Source organism: Amphiura filiformis, chromosome 11 (assembly GCF_039555335.1).
Source record: "Amphiura filiformis chromosome 11, Afil_fr2py, whole genome shotgun sequence".
Taxonomy (NCBI): Eukaryota; Metazoa; Echinodermata; class Ophiuroidea; order Amphilepidida; family Amphiuridae; genus Amphiura; species Amphiura filiformis.
Genome location: NC_092638.1, coordinates 34606847 through 34625631, shown reverse-complemented (window position 1 = coordinate 34625631; position 18785 = coordinate 34606847). Strand labels below are relative to the sequence as shown.

General features: G+C 37.5%; 1 long non-coding RNA gene across 1 annotated transcript in view; it reads left to right on the top strand.

The window, feature by feature from the left end:
* Positions 1 to 15327, top strand: part of LOC140164776 (uncharacterized) — a 406719-nt gene extending 391392 nt beyond the window's left edge. The window contains exons 2-3 of the long non-coding RNA XR_011860572.1: positions 11874 to 12005; positions 14895 to 15327. This is a non-coding gene — a long non-coding RNA (uncharacterized lncRNA). The remainder of the gene's footprint in view (positions 1 to 11873; positions 12006 to 14894) is intronic.
* Positions 15328 to 18785: the final 3458 nt, after the last annotated feature.

Genomic DNA, 18785 nt, shown 5'->3' with positions numbered 1-18785 from the left:
AGACCGGACGTTGGTGTTTAAACATACGTTTTCAGGATCAAGGAACACCTCAAAAAACTGCTAGTATAGACTAATAGAATATGATTAACTTTTCTATTGATGGCGCTTTTCAAAATGGCCGCCAAATTGACTACTTTTGACTTTAACTTTAGCGTTAGAGGTTCATAGACCTGGCGTTGGTGTCTAAACATATGTTTTTAGGGTCAAAGAACCACAAAATACTACTATGTTAGACTTGGACGCAGTAGGGGTGGACAGCCATCCTGAATTTCTGACCTATAATGTCGTACCTCCCCCATTGCTGTTTGGTGATGACGGTTTAATGGCCAAACCAGAAAAGAGCCAACTTGTTCGGGAATTAGAGGAAACCCTCAAGCCTGATGACTATTGCTACCGGCATAAAGATGACTCAGCCTTCCTGATTGACGTCATGGCAGCAATCCGGAGAATGCCTCTATCAGGACTTACAAGTTTCTCTGATATGCTTTCAAAGTTTGCAGAAGAAACAACCTCTCTGTATCAACACCATGACAGATGCGATTATATCTTTGACATTTACCATGACGACCCATCGGTGAAAGATACAGAGAGGTTGATGATATGCAGCGCAACTCAAGTGGTACTGAGCTCAATTGAGCTATCTACACCAATTCCAAAGGAATTGTCAACATTCTGGTCATTCAGCCAAAATACACTGCTGCTTGAAACACTAGGGTATGCATTCTTGCGTGATAGGTCCATGGAAATGCACGAAGAGCCAACTGTTCTTCGCCAGCTATGCATTGATAGTGACAAGTGGAAGTGCATAAAGATCCATAATGGAACAGAATATAACATGCAGCACCTGCAGTCTCAAGTTGAAGAGGCAGATCTCTGTAGGGCCTATACCCATGCATGTCCTAGATTGTGTCCGAGCTGGTCACAAAACATGCGTTGTTATATCCAACGATATTGATGTAACAGTTGCTCTGTTGTTTTATATAGCTACCTTTATTCACGAGAGTCTTCAGGAACTGTGGGTAAGAGCAGAGAGAGGCAACACTACCCGTTTTGTCCACATTCTGTATGCAAGATTGGGCCCTCAGATGTGCACAGTGCTTCATGCGCTACTTAGCCTCACAGGATGTGACATCACCAGTAAAATAGCCCGGGGTCACACCCATTGTGGCCTGTACACCATCCGCGATAATCAACTTTTGAAGAGCACCTTAAACAAGGATTTAACCCTTGGCTAAAACGATACCATAAAACAGGTAACACTCGCCTCTTTTCACACCCAAAACAGCGATTTTATTCCTTGCATCAAAATTGCATACCCTAAATTGCATTTCCGCGTATTAGCAATTGCAATTTTGCTACCCTTTTTCCAGTTTTTCATGTTTTTGACACCCTAAACACGATACGCGCGTATCGTGCCTACCCACCAAAAACTACCCTTTTTACGTGTTTTTATTATCACGGATGGTGTACAGGCCACAATGAGAGTGATCCCGGCCCCCTGGGTAAAATAGGCACAAAGAAAGCAGCCCTGAAGGCCAAACCTGTGGTTTTACTTGCAAGGATTTGGCGCAACAACTCCACTAGGTCCTTCTTCTATCCAGCAGGCAGAACAGTACTTGGTGCAAGTCATAGATGCTGGAAACAGGTCCAGTAATGTTCTGCAACTCAGAGCACATCAGTTTCACTTCTCAAAGTCAGCTTCACACCAGAGTCTGCCACCAATATCTAAAGGTTTAGAACCTCACATTTACCTTTCTTCAATGCATATGCCACCATGCATGTTCTGGATAGGCAAAAACAGCGGATCTAGACCCACTAGACTATGGTTTTCTACATGAGAATGGAAACCTTCTTCCTTTGACATCATGGAGATCATTGGAGCCATGTTGGAGTGTGGTGTGTATTTGCGGCAAATGTGCTCGTGTAACTTGTCCTTGCCGTGCAGCAATGGTAAAATGCAGTGTATTCTGCAAGTGTCAGAAGACCTGATAGACAATATGTGACTGGACGCGGCGAATCAGCCGTAAAGTCGGCCGCGGTCAATTTTGTTTTATTTCGTGTTTAGAAAATATCTACCAAAAAAACGTTGACAACGTAAAGAAATGAGGAAGTTTAAAAAAACCCACCTCGGCTCACTTTTTGAAACTTGGTCCCATTTGTAAAAGGTACTGATTTAAACTTTATCATATTTACATCAATTTAAAACATTTCCAGAAGTGTTATGTATCTTTAATGTGCAGATGCGATATTAATTTGTAAGCTTTCTGGAACGACCTGAACGGTTATTATCTTGTTCTTGCATGATAAGCCAATATCTTTTTGTGTTTTGTTTTATAATATCATGATTAATGATTGAATTAAACGAATAACAAGTATGCTTGTTTGTAATCTTGTTGGAAACGCTGTATTCTGTTGAAATAAAATAAAAACACTGATTTGCTAGTTGGTGTTCAAATGGGACCAAGTTTCAAAAAGTGAGCCGAGGTGGGTTTTTTAAACTTGCTGATTTTTTTACGTTGTCAACGTTTTTTTGGTAGATTTCTTTTCTTTTTATGAATGTAGCCAAGCAGCTCCAAGCTTGGAAAGTCAGGATATGAAGTGGACCATAAAACGAATAAAACGAAAAATGGATGTTTGAAGTTGCCATTCTTGATTCATGACAATAAATAATTAAACAAAACTTTATCAGTCGTTTATTTTAAAACTTGCTCGTCACGCGTGACTGTAATGTTCAGAGGCGTACACAATGATCAATAAACATTTTAATATACTTTAATTATTCAAGGCTACGTAAATATGTAGATAAAATGTAAACATGAACAACACACACCCAATGTTGACAATGCCAGAGAGACACACATAGAGTAAATCCGATTTAGGCCTACTTCATGTCGGAACTGATAAATGCGCATATATATTTAAGCCTACACTACGGAAGCGTCTAAATGCCCCAGATAATCGTGTTTTAATGTTGGTGGTTCTTTGTAGCCCTGCGGGGCAATCTACTTGGCTATCCGAATTTCGCGGTTTGTGGTTCTTTGTAGCCCTTCAGGGCAACCTAGTTGAATATTCCTATTAAGCGGCGGTTGTCGGCGATCTTTCGTGGTTTGTGGTTTTCATCAATCCCTGCACTCTATCGGGAGCTAATTTATAGTTTAAGCTTGTTGAATATCCACATTTCGTGGTTTGTGGATCTTTGTAGCCCTGTGGGGCAATCTAGTTGCATATCCAAATTTCGCGGTTTGTGGATCTTTATAGCCCCTGCGGGGCAATCTAGTTGGTATCAATATTAAGCGGCAGTTGTTGTTGATCTTTCGCGGTTTGTGGTTCTTTATAATCGAATAATCGATAGGCCTGCGGGCAATCTAATTGGATATCCCAATTTTGGGGTTTGTGGCTCTTTGTAGCCCAGCGGGGCAAGGGAGATGAATATCATGGTTTTAATTTCCCTCATCAAGCCCTGCCCTCTATCGGGAGCTAGTTTATAGTCTAAGCTTGTTGGATATCCGTATTTCGTGGTTTGTGATTCTTTATAATCGATAGGCCTGCGGGCAATCTAGTCTTTCGCGGTTTGTGGTTCTTTGTAATCTTTCGTGTTTTGTGGTTTTAATTTCCCTCATCAAGTCCTGCTCTCTATCGGGAGCTAATTTGTAGTTTTAGCTTGTTGGGTATCCATATTTCGTGGTTTGTGGTTCTTTGAAGCCCTGTGGGGCAATAGTTCCATATCCAAATTTCGCGGTTTGTGGTTCTTTATAGCCCTGCGGGGCAATCTACTTGGATATCGATATTGAGCGGCAGTTGTTGGCGATCTTTCGCGGTTTGTGGTCTTAATTTGTTGGATATCCATATAATCGATATGCCTGCGGGCAATCTGGTTGGATATCCAAATTTCGCGGTTTGTAATTCTTTGTAGCCCTGCGGGGCAATCTAGTTGGATACCCCTATTAAGCGGCGGTTGTCGGCGATCTTTCGCGGTTTGTGATTTTAATTCCCCTAATTAAGTCCTGCCCTTTAGCCCTGTGGGGAAATCTATATAGTTGGATATCAATATTCAGCGGCAGTTGTTGGCGATCTTTCGCCGTTTGTGATTTTCATTTATAATATTTATATCAAATATAATTTCAGTCTGAGCGGTGAACAGAGCCACTGATAAATAAATAATAAATAATAAATAAATTTCGGTGTTTTAAATGACGAAGATGCCATGATAGTCAGGCATGGTGATAGCATCTGGATGGTGAAAGTAGGCCCAAGGCCTAGGCCTAAAGGTAAATAAAAAATCAAACATGTTTGTTTGATGAAATAAATAATAATATCACAATAGCAATGGATGTTCGAAATGGTGTTATTCTTGATTTACGACAATAAATTGATTAATAAAACATAGATAAAAAAAAGTGGTGGGAAGTTTCGAACTTGAGCAAAAATTCATAAATGGATTAGAAGTCCATGGCCTTAACCACTTCGCCACGGGGACGTCCCGTTATTACGATGTGTGAAAGTGGAGTATTTATTAATATGAATATATGATGTGGTCCGGAAAGAATAAAAGAATTGTGAAAAACTTGATTTTTTGGCGAATGGGGTCCAGAATTTGTATGTAGGGTATCCAGGAAAATGCCTGGGTATATTTGAAAGTGAATCTGAAAAATTAGTGCGACAGTGACAGCCATGTATGGCTGTAGCAGTGTCGAAAGATTGTGGATATCAGTATGATTAGCTATGATTTGCCACTAATTTAAAATAAAGCAAGAATGTTTGTTTATTATCAAACAATCGGATTGACTGTAAGATTCGTGTAACTTTTTGAAATAAAGAGTTATTAAAATATGACACTTTGGACAGTAAATACGATTTAGCATGGTTTTAGATATATTTTGTACCCAGCGAAAAATATCATAGAACAATAGCGTTTTGTTCCGTGTAAATATAGTCTCGCGGTGCATCTGTTTATTCTTCTTTATCAGCGGTGCATCTGTTTATTCTTCTTTATCAGTCGTTTTTTTTAAAACTTGCTGGTCAAGCTACCGCGTGACTCTAATATACCATAAGCTTTAAAATGGTATATCATATGACTTCAAACGATATTCAAAAGCGGGGTTATGATTTGTTGAACTCTGTTCCTTCGACAAAATTGTATTTTTATCGGTTCTACATGTGTCTCTTTTTCTACATTTCTGGTAATAAATATCCAACAGTCATAATTGGCGGTCATTTCAAATCATCCCCAAGTCAACGAGGTTCAGAAATATCCTCTCATTGTTCATTGTTGATTATACATACCTGGACAAAATACAATGCTTTGTTATCTACCACTTGAACAGGATTTAGCCAAAGCAAACAAAGACAAGAACTATTCTATAGAAATAGGTAGAAGCTTATTATCCTCTTCAGCAGTAGTATTATTGATTGATTTAAACAGCGTTTTGATAAGATACTTGTCGCAACGAATTGATACACCTATGAATACGACATTCACATACATTTTACACTTTAACTCAGAATACAATTTGCCGAGTTTACGGCTTATTCGCCGCGTCCACTCACATATGAACTATTATTCCGGGCTATTATTGAAGATCAAGTTCCTTACTAATCAAATGGTAAATTGGTACGGTTTTCTTTCAATCACAACCTAAGTTTAACTGCCCAATGCCTAATAATGACAGTTTTGGAGGCTCCTGAGAAACTCTTTCGACCAGACGAAACTGCCAGGTTAATAGTCATGTGAGCTTAGGTCTGATTTAAATAGTATTATACCATATAAAATGCATTTTAAGCATATACAAAACCATGTACATGCTAAACTTAATGAATACAAAATGTAAGATATCCTTAATGCTCTCATTGGATACTATAAGACCTTACAAACAAAAGTATAGCCACCAAAACTATGAAAATGTTCATTTTTGGCGGCCATTTTGAAATTCAAGATGGCTGCCTCAAAGGAGGTGCCAGTGACTTAACAACTGGTCTTATTGGATTCCTTGGTATTAAAAACATAGGTATAGCCACCAAAATCGTGTCTCTACGCACTCCAGAAACTGAGATATTGTCAAAAGTAATACTTTTGTCGGCCATTTTGAAAAACGCCCCCTATAGAAAAAGTTAGGCAAATTTAGATCAATCACCCAAGTTTTTCTGAAAGACCTTGACTTGTACAACAATAAAATCATGGTTGACTGAGTACAAGAGAGATGGCCACGAACTCCCCCATAGAGCCTAGAGTAAAAGATTTGTTAACGGTAATGGGCAGCATGTTAGAAATCTTGTTATATAGTATGCTTCGATTATGCTAAATACGTATTTATAAATACGCACTTGATCGCCTCCGCTCTGACATAGCAGCATGTTAGCAGTAAGTCTTGAAGTAACCTTCTACACAGCGGGTGGTCTTCCTGTACATTTGAATGCAAACATAGCAAAGGCGGTAAACAACATGAGACTTTAGTGCAGCAGAATTTTCTATTTTATTCAACTTTGTGATTATATTGTAAACTTTATCGTCGATAAAGTTCATCGGCAAATACTTTCAAAATGTTGGTTAGATAACATATTATAAATTCGGAATCCCCCCATATGTAATAACTTTAATTAATTACTTAAATTTGATCATATTTATCTAAATAGTTCCTATCCTTTTCAATGGCATGAAGATTTGGTCACGCTTGCTGGTCTTGGTATGTCGTGCCCATGGGTCACGTGCGTATTTATAAATACGTATTTATAACTACGGTCGAAGCATACTGTTATATGAAAGAAACACTAAAGAAAAACTTTGTAAAATGAATATTGAAATATTTCAATCGCCCATTTACAAAGCGCTGGAAAAATCATCGTTATCATTTTCGAATGGCGAAAAATGAGTGACAGCTAGTTACTAATATTTCCACAACGAAAGGCATGCAAAAGCCGCTATACACGCGTTATAGTATTATTTGTATGAAACTTCTGCCATACATTAAGTATATTAGTATAGAAATTAAGTATATCGTTCGTTCACATGACAATAACACGCTCTCGGTGCTCTGTATAATTATATTCCAGATCCAAATGTACAAAAAACAGTATTTAGCATTAAAAACACTTTTCTAAACACATTCTTGCCTTCAGTTTATAAACGCGTTTAAACATATTTATAGTATTGATGGATAATGTTTAGCCTTTGATGTTTAGAAATTTGATACGTAATGTTTAGCTTTTAAACATGTTTACAAAGTGAGTGCAAGAATGTGTCATCATCATCAGTCGGCTGCGGAGCAGGCGACTACAAGCTTTCTTGGGCAAGCGAAACAAGAATGTGTTCAATGGCTAAACACAGTTTTGGAGTGTAGTTTTAAGTGAGGAATTGGTGAAATTTAAGTTTGTTAAGTATTAAGGTCTCCATAAAGGTTTAGGCTAATGTATCTTTTTTTTAACTGTTGCGATTTGGTAGTTCACAGCATCTTGCGAATGGTAGTGAACTTCGGCAAAAATTGACCATTTCATAGCAAATGTGTTGAAGAATTCCATGTATCGCAGATATACTTTTGTAGGTCCTCTGATTCTTGAATTATGTTGTAAAGAGGGCTGAAGCAACAACACTTGTGTAAAAAGTGCTATTTTTCAATAATATAATTGATTTTTAGATAATAAAAATCGAAGCAACAAACAAACGGAAATAATATTCGACCGACCGAACGACCGACCCTACCACTTTGATAGTTTTCGTGAACAAAACCCTCCATGGATGAAGTTACTTTAACTAAACACAGCCAAATTAAAAAGTCGCCACTAACACGGAATAACACGGTCAACACGGAATAAAGCTAAATTAACTTTGAAATCTGATTTTCTCAAAATCAACTGATTTTACAAAAATGATGTACGACAAACGAAAAAATGATTATGTCGAATAACACCAATAATGAAACTGCTGTTGAAATATTAACCATCAAACGGTAGGTCTACTCGACTCATCTTACTCATGGTTGTAAAAGAAATAGGCCTATGTAGCCCCCCCCCTCAACACAAAGGTTGACAACCACGAGAGTAACCAAATCTTTCAAAGATCCCCTTTGCAATGATTTTTCATCAAATTTACCCCCCTTTTTCATGCAAATTCGAGGTCAACAAATTAAATAGACCCTACACCATATTTTGCCAATTTCACGATCCTTGCTTAGACTGGATCCTTCAGTCTTTCAACAACTACGCACGGTCATCAGGTTAAAGGGACCATTGAAAGAAAATATGATTTGGTATCAAAATAAAGCCCATAAAATATAGAATCAATATCTAAAACAATTGAAGAACTAACTATTTTAAAAATAAAAATACAATGAAAACAACGTACTCGATTTACCCCCTTCCGACGCTACATCGCGCGTCATTTATCAAAAGTAGAAAATTGGGCGCTTTCCTGATGACGTCATTGTGGTTACGCGTTTTGTGTTGCGTTGAGATTTTTGCCGGGATAATTGGCATTTATCTAACACACATTAGTCATTGTTTTATACTGCAAGATGATTGCATGGGTGACTGGGTAATCGTATACATAAAAATTAAAGAAAACAAAAACACCATTAAATAAATCAAAACTAAGATATCGAGAATGTTTTTGTACATTAAATGTATGTAGGATGTGGAAAAGTGCAACTTTTTCTGAAAGCATCATTTTTGGAAAATGTGATTATTTTTGGCCAAAACAAAAAGATTTTTTTAAGGAAAGGAGAACTTTGGGAGGGTAGGAAAATGATCCCTTTATTCACAGGTTTTGGATTTTTCAAATCAACAAAATGTATGTCAAGTTATGCAAAGAAATGTCTTGTAATTTTAGAGGGGAGTTATTTTTGTGAACCCTTTACATGTCAACAATCATTCAGAACACAAAATATTGTAACAACCCTTTTTACCATACAAAACTGCATCAGGGGTAGCGCTAGAACTAAACACTCCAGTGTCCGCAGGGACCCCCGAACTTGTAGAAAATTAAAAAGTAGGGGCTCCGGAGTACAGTTTGGTGAGTCTGAGTTGCAAAAATGCAGCATAAATAGTATGTCTGCAATAGCGCTAGATTGAAAAACTGGGGGTCTGCAGGGACCCCTGAACTTGTAGAAATTTTTTTAAAAGGGGGTCTGAACTCTATTTTGGTGGGTCCGGGACCCTCAAAAGCAACCTAGCGCTACCCCTGAACTGCATAGACAGTCTTTAAATGCAGTCGAAGACAAATGACTACTTAAATAGGCAGTCGTACCATAGAGTTAAATGCTTCGACTGCCATAGAAAGCAGTTGAAGACATTTAAAATTGGCAGTTGCACTTGCATTAAATTATGCAGTCATGTAGTTTAGCCTGGCCGGGAAAATAAGTAAACTAGAGCAACTGTGCCCTTTGCAAGGGCACGCAAAGGGCACGAGGTAAGTTAGGTGGATGATTGTGACGATCTGATCAAGCAGCAAATGCCAGCAATACCGTGCTGGATAAGATTAATTTTGATAAGACTGTTTCATTAATTGCCATTTTAATACCGTATTCATTCCAATAAGCGCCCATGCCCCAATAAGCGCCCATCTAGGGTATTTCCAATTTGCAATTGGGTACCATTAATGTTGAAGTGACAGATAGACAACAATACGATGTCGATACAGTGAAATAGCTGGAGGACTACAAGTCCTGTGTAAACTTGTACTTCTACATATTCTGCATCAGAAAAGCTACTAGTACTAGAATGTCAAGGACCCTTTTGTAACATGCGTAAATTCCTCTCTAATAGACGACGCCCATTACAAAAAACCTGGTAAACCCGCTAAAAATAAGCGCCCACCCAAAATGACTTTGTTAAGCGTCCTGGGCGCTTATTGGAATGAATACGGTACCTTGATCGTGGAAAGCTGCCATTTTGAAAACTTGATCTTTGACCTTTGCATAGCCCCTTAATTACCTTAAATGAATTTTAAAATATTTAAAACATGTTAAGAATGTCATAAGGATCATTGCATTTAAATTTCACCTAAATTGAAGCATTTTGAAAAACTTGACCTTTGACCCCTTTATGACCCCTTAATGACCTTAAATGAATTTAAAAACATCTTTAACATGTTTAGAATGTCATAAAGGATCATTGTGTTTAAATTTCAGCTCAATTGGAGCATTTTTAAAATCTTGACCTTTGACCCTTTGTTACCCTTAATGGCCCTCAAACTTGAACAGATTCAAAATAGGCAGTCATGTGGCATGTATAGTCGAGAGCTATAATTTGCATACCGGGTACGTCACATGATCACCAACTGCCATTTCAAATTTGCTGAGGCAGTTACAAGCAGTAGGCCTAAGTGTAAGAATATTTTGGATGTTTTGGGCACTATTTTAAATATAATTCAGACATTAATACACTACTAATACAGATGACTACAATAAGTCAATAACTGTATGAATTGGCAAATTTGAGGCTTACAGATATAATGCATGTAGAATAGATGGGTAGAAATTTATATGCTAATGATTATTATTTCTTTCAGATTTCCTTTTATAAATTAAGCGCATACTGCCAGCCGTCCAGTGCATATTATTTTCCACAAGGTCCAATACACACGCTTGTTGTCACGTGTGTATATATGCCATGGTAACAGATATTTTGCAGCAAGCACATGTACAAGCCTGTACAGTCATTCATGTATGAACTTTATTAGTTTCAGTGGCAACCAGGGGGGGCAGATTCCCCTCAATTGCCAAAGGCAAAAATTCCCACTTTTTTTACCCAAAAAGACCCATTTGCGAAAAAATAGAGGTTTTTTTTATGTCTTCAGTCAATCAAAAAGGGTAAAAAAATGCAGACATGTACATGTATGTAACTATGTATCATGGTGCAAATTAATTAATGTGGTGCAGCAGGATAATTAATGTACTCATGTACTCTGGGCATATATTTATTTTGGCAGGCTAAAAGGGAGTGAGCAATAAAGTTTTTTTTTTTTTTTTTTTTTTTTTGGGGTGGATCATCAAAATATGGGTTCATCAAGCCTTTTGGCAAAAAATTTTAAGAGCCATTATGGAAATAATAGAGCTAATCATCCAAAAAGTAAGATGGGATCTTGTTGGCGCACATTTTTATTGCTGGTCACAGTTTCACTTTTGTGCTGTAGTACACAAAGTATGCACTTTGATCTCTATTTGGCCTGTTTCAAAATTGTCGTAATCATGTCGGACGGAATTTGATAGCAAAAAAAAATCCATATCTTCAATACGAAAGGTCAAAATTTTCAATTGATCGTCGGCTTTTCATCCCACCTACATACACTTAAAGTATAAATCATCAGATTTATAAAGTTTACTTCAAGTACTGGTAAATATCAAAAATATCAATTTTTAATGATTTGCCATAAAATGTGTATTAAATTGCAAATTCCAAAAAATCAAAATTATTTGATATCAGAATGACATTCTTCGTATTCAGAATTCAATTCGATATGTCTGATGTGCTCTAATGTCCCAAAATAAATACTGTCCAAACGTTCATACCCCAGCCCTTACGATAATGAGTTAAAACAAATTTTGAATGTTTTTATTTGTTCAATGGAAAAATATTTGCATTCTGTGAAATGTGAACTGTTTTATTCAACTCGGTAAAAGCCTTGTTGAATGGAACATTCCATATTTCACTTCATGAAGATATTCATACCTTTGAACTTGTAAACGTTCAATGCTTGTATACTAATCATTTATCATGTTTATAGTACTTTAGGCTAGGCCTCCCATGTAATTTTGGGGTAGGATTCTTACATATTATCATGATTATGGTAAGTGCAGCCCAATTTCAGAAACCTAAAAAACATGTTTGTTCTTGTAAAATGTTGCCACATTTTAAGATCTTATTTTTTTTTTTTTTTCAACTAGGTTTCAGTGATGTCAACTTGAAGTGAACTGTACAGTTACCACTTTCAGGAGATGTTCATTGTGACTTCAAATCATGGTGTATAGAGAACTCAACTTATTAACTGTGAACCTGACTGAAATATCAAAAATCTGGTATGTACAATGAGTTTAGTAATCTTTTTATTGGCTAATAAAAAGGATTAGGCCACAAAGGTCTAATGTAAATGAATGTATACCTCACTTTAAATGGTCTATTGAAGGTCCAGAATACTTAGTCATTGATCCCTGTCTAGGTTTTCACAAGTTGCACTTGCAGCTCAGGGGCTATTTTAACATGCCTCCTGGCACTTTCGTGCAGTGAGATTAAAAATCCGTGCATTGAGAATTCAAAATCCGTGCTTAAAATATATATACGCCATTAAGATTCAACACTGTGTTTTGGGCCAAAATATTACTTGCTAACTTTTGCATGCTTTGCGCACACTGCTGGTCCATCAAATACCAGTCGTCACCTTCATTTTGAGCTAAAATAGTATGAAATTGAACATTTTTCGTGTGCTTCGCGCAAAAATGTCCCAGTATCATCTGCACAAATTATGCTTGTCCTCGTTAATGCTTCAACATCTTATGTTCCGGTTTGAGGCCAGAATCATGACAATTGTTCAAACTTTTAAACCCATTTTAAAGAGCACACCGCTAAATCAATGCGTCATTCGTGTAACCCTAGTGATTAAAAATACAAAAACTGTTTTGAGGTATTTTGGGCTGCTCTTTGGACTAATATGATAACCAGAGACGGAGTGGCGTGTTATTGCTTAAATAAAAGTGTAAAACCTATGCATGAATTTGAATCGCCATTGCCAAAGTCGCATTTGTACAATTATCGAGAAAATCGGTCCGCGAATTAAAAAGTGGGCAGAAACAGGATTCCAGCCTCGAGTTCAAGCCAAAAACAGTGAGGGTGTTGGTTACGGGCTTGTACCGGGAAAACGATAATGTAAAACATTCATCGATTTGTAATTGACTGGTTCATATTATTAAATATCTGAGATATTGCCCAAAAGGCCTCCAAACGAGTGAAAATTGACATTTTTACGTGTATTTCAATGGGGCGATTATTTGTTATAGTGCGCTACCTAGTATCAAAATTTGTCACTTTCGCGTCGTGCTTTGCGCGCATTTGTTCCGGTAAAGTAATTGTAGTCCATGAAGTAGGCCATTGCATTGGGTCGACTTGGAAATATTATCATGTGCTCCCCTTGGCCCAATAGCAAGGAGGTAGCCTGGAATGGCATGTAGGCGATAATGAGGCAAATTGATAACCCCTCCGGCTCAATATCGGGACAAAATCAATCAAACATACAGTACAGTGGATCTGGACCTCTTCTTTTAAATATTCACCATAATTATGGAAAACTTGGTGTGAAAAACAGGCTTAACAATGGCAAATGCGCCTTTTCTAAACCTATGCTCGAGGAATCCCTTTTATGATTATTGAAAATTGAAAGATTTTGTCAATGCGCAAAATTTACCCTCATTATTGCCATATTAAAATTTAGTATTATAATGAGGGAGGGAAGTTTCGAGCGCTAATCGCGTCATAAATTGTAGGGTATGAGCCTCCACCACATGTGTTGATGGATTGTAGACATCCCCGGGGCTCCTAATACCAGGATAAAATTAACCAAAAGCTGTAATGGGCTATTCCAGAAAATAGGTGCACACCCCCTATAGAGGAGTAAATTTTCAATCAAAGAAATGTCCGGATATCCAAGTCTGCTTTCCGAAAACGACTGGAATTCCAGTTGCCAATGTTACTGGAAAAAGCTTGGAAATCCAATCAAATGAAGGAAAAATCACGGAAATGTTGAAAATTAGCTCTCAAATTGAGGATTTCTGATTTTGAACTATTTTTCTGCCGGATTTTTTTGCCTTTGGGCACTTTAAAAGTCTGGATTTCCAACAGTCACGACTGGACAAAAAGTCCGGATATCCGAACTCCTCTATAGGGGGTGTGCATCTATTTTCTGGAATAGCCCAATGTGCATCTTTTTTTTGGCCAGGTTTTATGTCACAATAATTATCCACATTTTAACATTAAAATTGCAAATTTTCGCGCGCTTCGCTCGCATTAGTCCCGGTAAACTAATGGTAGTGGCGTATTAGCGGGTCAATATCAAAATGTTGCCGCTCCCCACCTGGCTGGTCAAGATGAGAGACTTTAACGTGTGATTTTTAAAAAATCTCGAGCACAGGCAGCGGAAGCGGGGGGAGGGGACTTCCCCCTAAACATTCTAATAAAAGAAAAATTAAAGCAATATTTGCCCTGTGAATCTTCCCTTCTAGTCCGAAAAATACTGTGTTTTGGACCAAAACACAGTATTCGCACGCATTGGCCCCACAATGCCAAACTTCACACCTTCAATGGGGGCTAAAATCAAACCGGCACAAAATATGTTTGCATCTCTAAATTCTAATACTTCCGCCACCACTGCTTACCAACGTGCAGTGACTTTTTTCGCCTAAAATAGCCCCTGTTGCAGTTGCAGCTGAATTGTACTTAGCTCTGTATAAATATGCACAAATCAAATGTGCGAAATTCAACATGCAGTAGTCATATTATTTCAACTTTACTGGATAATAAATTGAGTATCATAAAAGCATTCAAATTTCATAGAATCATTCTTTTTCTAACTTAGCAATTTGGGGCCTGGAAATAGAAAGTTAGGGCCCTGTGATAGTAACTTAGTAACTTGGGCCCGACTTAGTAATTTGGGTACCTGACTTAGTAACTCAAGGCCCAAACTTAGTGACACAGGGCCCCAACTTAGTAACTCAGGGCCCCTAGTTACTAAGTCGGGCCCTGAGTTACTAAGTCTGGGCCCAAACTACTAATTTGAGGCCAAAACTACTGAATCAGGCCCAAGATATTTTTTCCTTCCATGACACTTTGTGGGCTCAGTAGGTTGTTCAATTTAATATTGGTGAGAAACATGTATTAAATTTAAACATTTTTAATTGATATTTTGGTTTATTTTACAGATAATATTTGTACTGGAACTGGAAGGAACCACCTGCAGCAACACAGCAACAAGCTAAAGCAAGAGAAAGATCGAGATGATGATATGTGTAAACTTCCAGGATCTGTGGTTTAAATCGAATTTAAATTTGAGGGAAAAACAATTGACAGAAAAAGACAACTTGTCAACAACTTTGCAGGTAGGGCCTACATGTAGGCCTACCTATCAATTAGGCACTAGTAGACATCACCTGATGAATTTGACCGACAGGGTTCTTCAAAACATTTTGTGCAAGGATGTGCCACTGCCACACAGACTAATGAAAATGAATGCTGACATTTAAAAAAAAGCACCAAAATTTGCCTAAATTAGGTGCTTTTAAAATTTGCAATATAATACACATTTTATGGCAAATGATTAAAAATTGATATACAACAGTCCTCAAGTAAACTTTCTAAATCTAATGATATGTACTTAAAGTATATGTAGCTGGGATGAAAAGCCGACGATCCATTGAAAATTTTGACCGTTCGTAAATTTGTATTGAAGATATGGATTTTTTTTCCCCAAAACACAAAAAATAGGTCTTTTGGGGAAAAAATGTATACCTTCAATATGAAAGGTCAATATTTTCAACTGATCGTCAGCTTTTCATCCCAACTACATACACTTTAAGTATATATCATTAGATTTAGAAAGTTTACTTTGAGGAGTGACTGTTAAATATCAGAAATTTAGAAAATATCAAATTTTAATGATTTGTCATAAAATTTGTATCGCGAATTTCAAAAAATCAGAATTATTTGATATCAGAAGGACATTCCTCATATCCAGAATGCAATTCAATATGTCTGATGTACTCTCAGCTCCCACAAATAATACTGTGCAAACATTAATATCCCATTCCTTAAGGGATCTAGAATGAGCGTTTATGGCATTTCGACAGTATTTTTGTGGGACATGAGAGCACCTCAGATGTATCGAATTGCATTCTGAATACGAAGCATGTCTTTCTGATAAGATGAGTGGCAATCTCGAAACTCTGCTACAGAAGAATTTTAATTAAAAAAAAAAAAAAAAAGCTGAAAACAGCTAGCAAAAAGCTGAAATCAGCCAGCAAAAATCTGTAATTTGGGAAGATCCTATACTTTTGTATGAGCAAGTTAGTGTACCAGGTACAAAAAAGTTGAAAATCAAAACCAAAAAACTGAACTCTCACACATCCTGAAAATAATAAATCACAGTTCTGAAAATAAGAGCCTGGAGGTGTTTGACAGTCTGAGTCTGTCTCCCTTTAAACCGTTACTCCTTAGCAGGGGCGTAGCCAGCTTTCTTGGTCAGGGGGGCAAAATAAAATTTTGGGGGGCCAGACGAAAAAAAAATTGCAGTTGCATCATACAATACATTAGAGACTGTATGTCTTTGAGCTTACACCTTACAACACCTAACAGTTGATGGGCGTAGATCCGGGTGGGGGGATAAATCCCCAATATTTTGCCAGGGGATGGCCCATACAATCATCCCCATGTTGACCCCCCTACTGGGGCACGAATTTGTGCTTTAAACGAAAAAAGTGCACCAACGTATTTTATTTTCCAACCCTATCTACGCCACTCAGTGATAAAGAGTTTCTGGGGCTGACAAAATAATACTCACATATTCAGTCAGGGGGAGGAACAAGAAAAATACAGAAAACTAACATAGATCAGGGATGTGAGAGTTCCTCTTTTCAGCTGATTTCCTCTTTTTTTGTTGCCAAAATTTACGCGTTTTTCTTTTATTTTCAGCCCATATTTGGCGTTTTTACCCTGATTTTACGCTGTTTTTAGTGATTTTCCTTTTTCCTCGTTTTTGGTCTGTGGCCTCTCACACCCCTGATAGATAGCAATCAGCATAACATTTTCCATTTTGGGTCCATTTTGATTCCTGTGAGGCTGTGATACACCGCGGTAGGGTGTAGGAATATTTTCTGGAAGAATAGGCACCCCCGGGGAGACACCCCTGTCCTAAATCAACAAAAACATTGAAAGACGAAAACACCTTTTAATGTTAAGCATGCATATTCAACCAACTGGGGCGCAGCAAGCGGGTGGACGAAGTCCATGGGCTACGTCCCTGATCTTCAGAATAATACACTGCCAGTAAAATTGGTAACAAATAAATGTTCACTTGTTTTAGGTGTTATACTGTTACATTCAACTTTGGTGTATTTTGGTTTGAATCATATGCTGATTGCTGACCACATGTTGGAATACTTTGTGTGTGTTTTTGGCATCATGTCAATCATGTGTTAGAAAAATAAAAATACACTGAATAAGAATACAAATTTACATAATATGTGTTTGTTTTCGTGGTGACTGTGACTAGAAAAATAAAGTGACAATTACCAAATTAAAATGTAATCTATGTGTTTGTTTTCAATTCATGGTAACTGGTGTAAGGACTGATCAATATTGGACTAAATTAATGGGTGAGCTTTTTTTAATGGAACGGGTGATCGAACATGAAAAAGAAATATACACGTTTGTAAAAATTTATGGGGAAAACAATTTTTAGCAAAAAATGTCGATGTTTTTGAGCTAAGGCCAAATAAAAAATAAACATGTTTCACGTCCCTCCCACTTCCTTTTTTGAGGTTTCTTCAAATATATTTTTATTTTTTGAAATTCAGTCATAACTTTTCAATATATATGTCTAGGAAGTAGAGATGCTTTCTATAGCCTTGATAATATACAAGAAACGCTTTTGGAAGGTCTTGTGATCATTAGAGGGGGCATACCTCTCAGAACAACAAATAAATAGAGGCCTCTTTTTTCCAGCCATTTTTGTGTACGCTAAAACAGCTCTAATTCATGAATTATGGGTATTTACACCGATTTTGCGATAAAAAATAAAAAATAAAAAGCCACCTCCTCCTCCTTTTTTTCAAAAATCCGGACGTGAAACATGTTTTTTATTTTACTTGGCCTAAAAACAATTGAATTAATAAGTTGCCTCCAAAAATTAATGGATTCCTTTTGTGATGCTTTATTAAAATATTTCACATTCACCCCTTGCACTAACAATGGGTGTCAAATTTGACATTCCGGCAAATACGGTCACCCCTCTACTGCAAGGATCATGATTCCATTATTACCGGCGGAGGAGGAGACTATATGCCACTCTCAGCCTGCCAAAAATTCTTTCCCCCTCTCCCTTGCGCATGCCAAATTTTTGGGTTCTCAATTTACAAACCTTAATGGTCTAAAAATGATACATGTTGCGGGCGCAGCGAGCAGGAAAATTTGCATAAACGTTTCCGTATTGTTTTCCTTTTACTTTAAAGGCGCCCCCTTGAATGTGTACCCAAAATTGCTTGCCCCCCCCCCCCCCCCTCACGGATTACAAAAAGGCCTCCCCCCCCCCCCATTTTACCCTCCCCAGGGCTCATTGCACAGCCCTAAGCTGATTTAAAAGGGGTCATCGGGTGGCAGATTTGCCTCACTGGAAAAATGGGGTCTATTGACAGGCACATGACACGTACCAATATTATAGGAGTCCCCCTCCCCGGAACAACGGTTTGAACGAGTATGAAGAGTAGACCAACAACTAAGCGTAGGCCTATTAGTAAAATTGCACCAAGCCGAAAGTGCGTTGACCTTTGCTACATTTCTGCGCATGCATAGCGTCGTAACTAAAGGTCCGGCACAGATAGGGCAAACTACATTTTAAATTGGGATATATATTAATTAAAAGCTTATATTAAGGGAAGGGGTATGAACGTTTGGACAGTATTTATTGTGGGACATTAGAGCACATCAGACATATCGAATTGCATTCTGAATACGAAGAATGGCCTTCTGATATCAAATAATTTTGATTTTTTTAAAATTCGCAATGTAGGCCTAATACACATTTTATGGCAACTCATTAA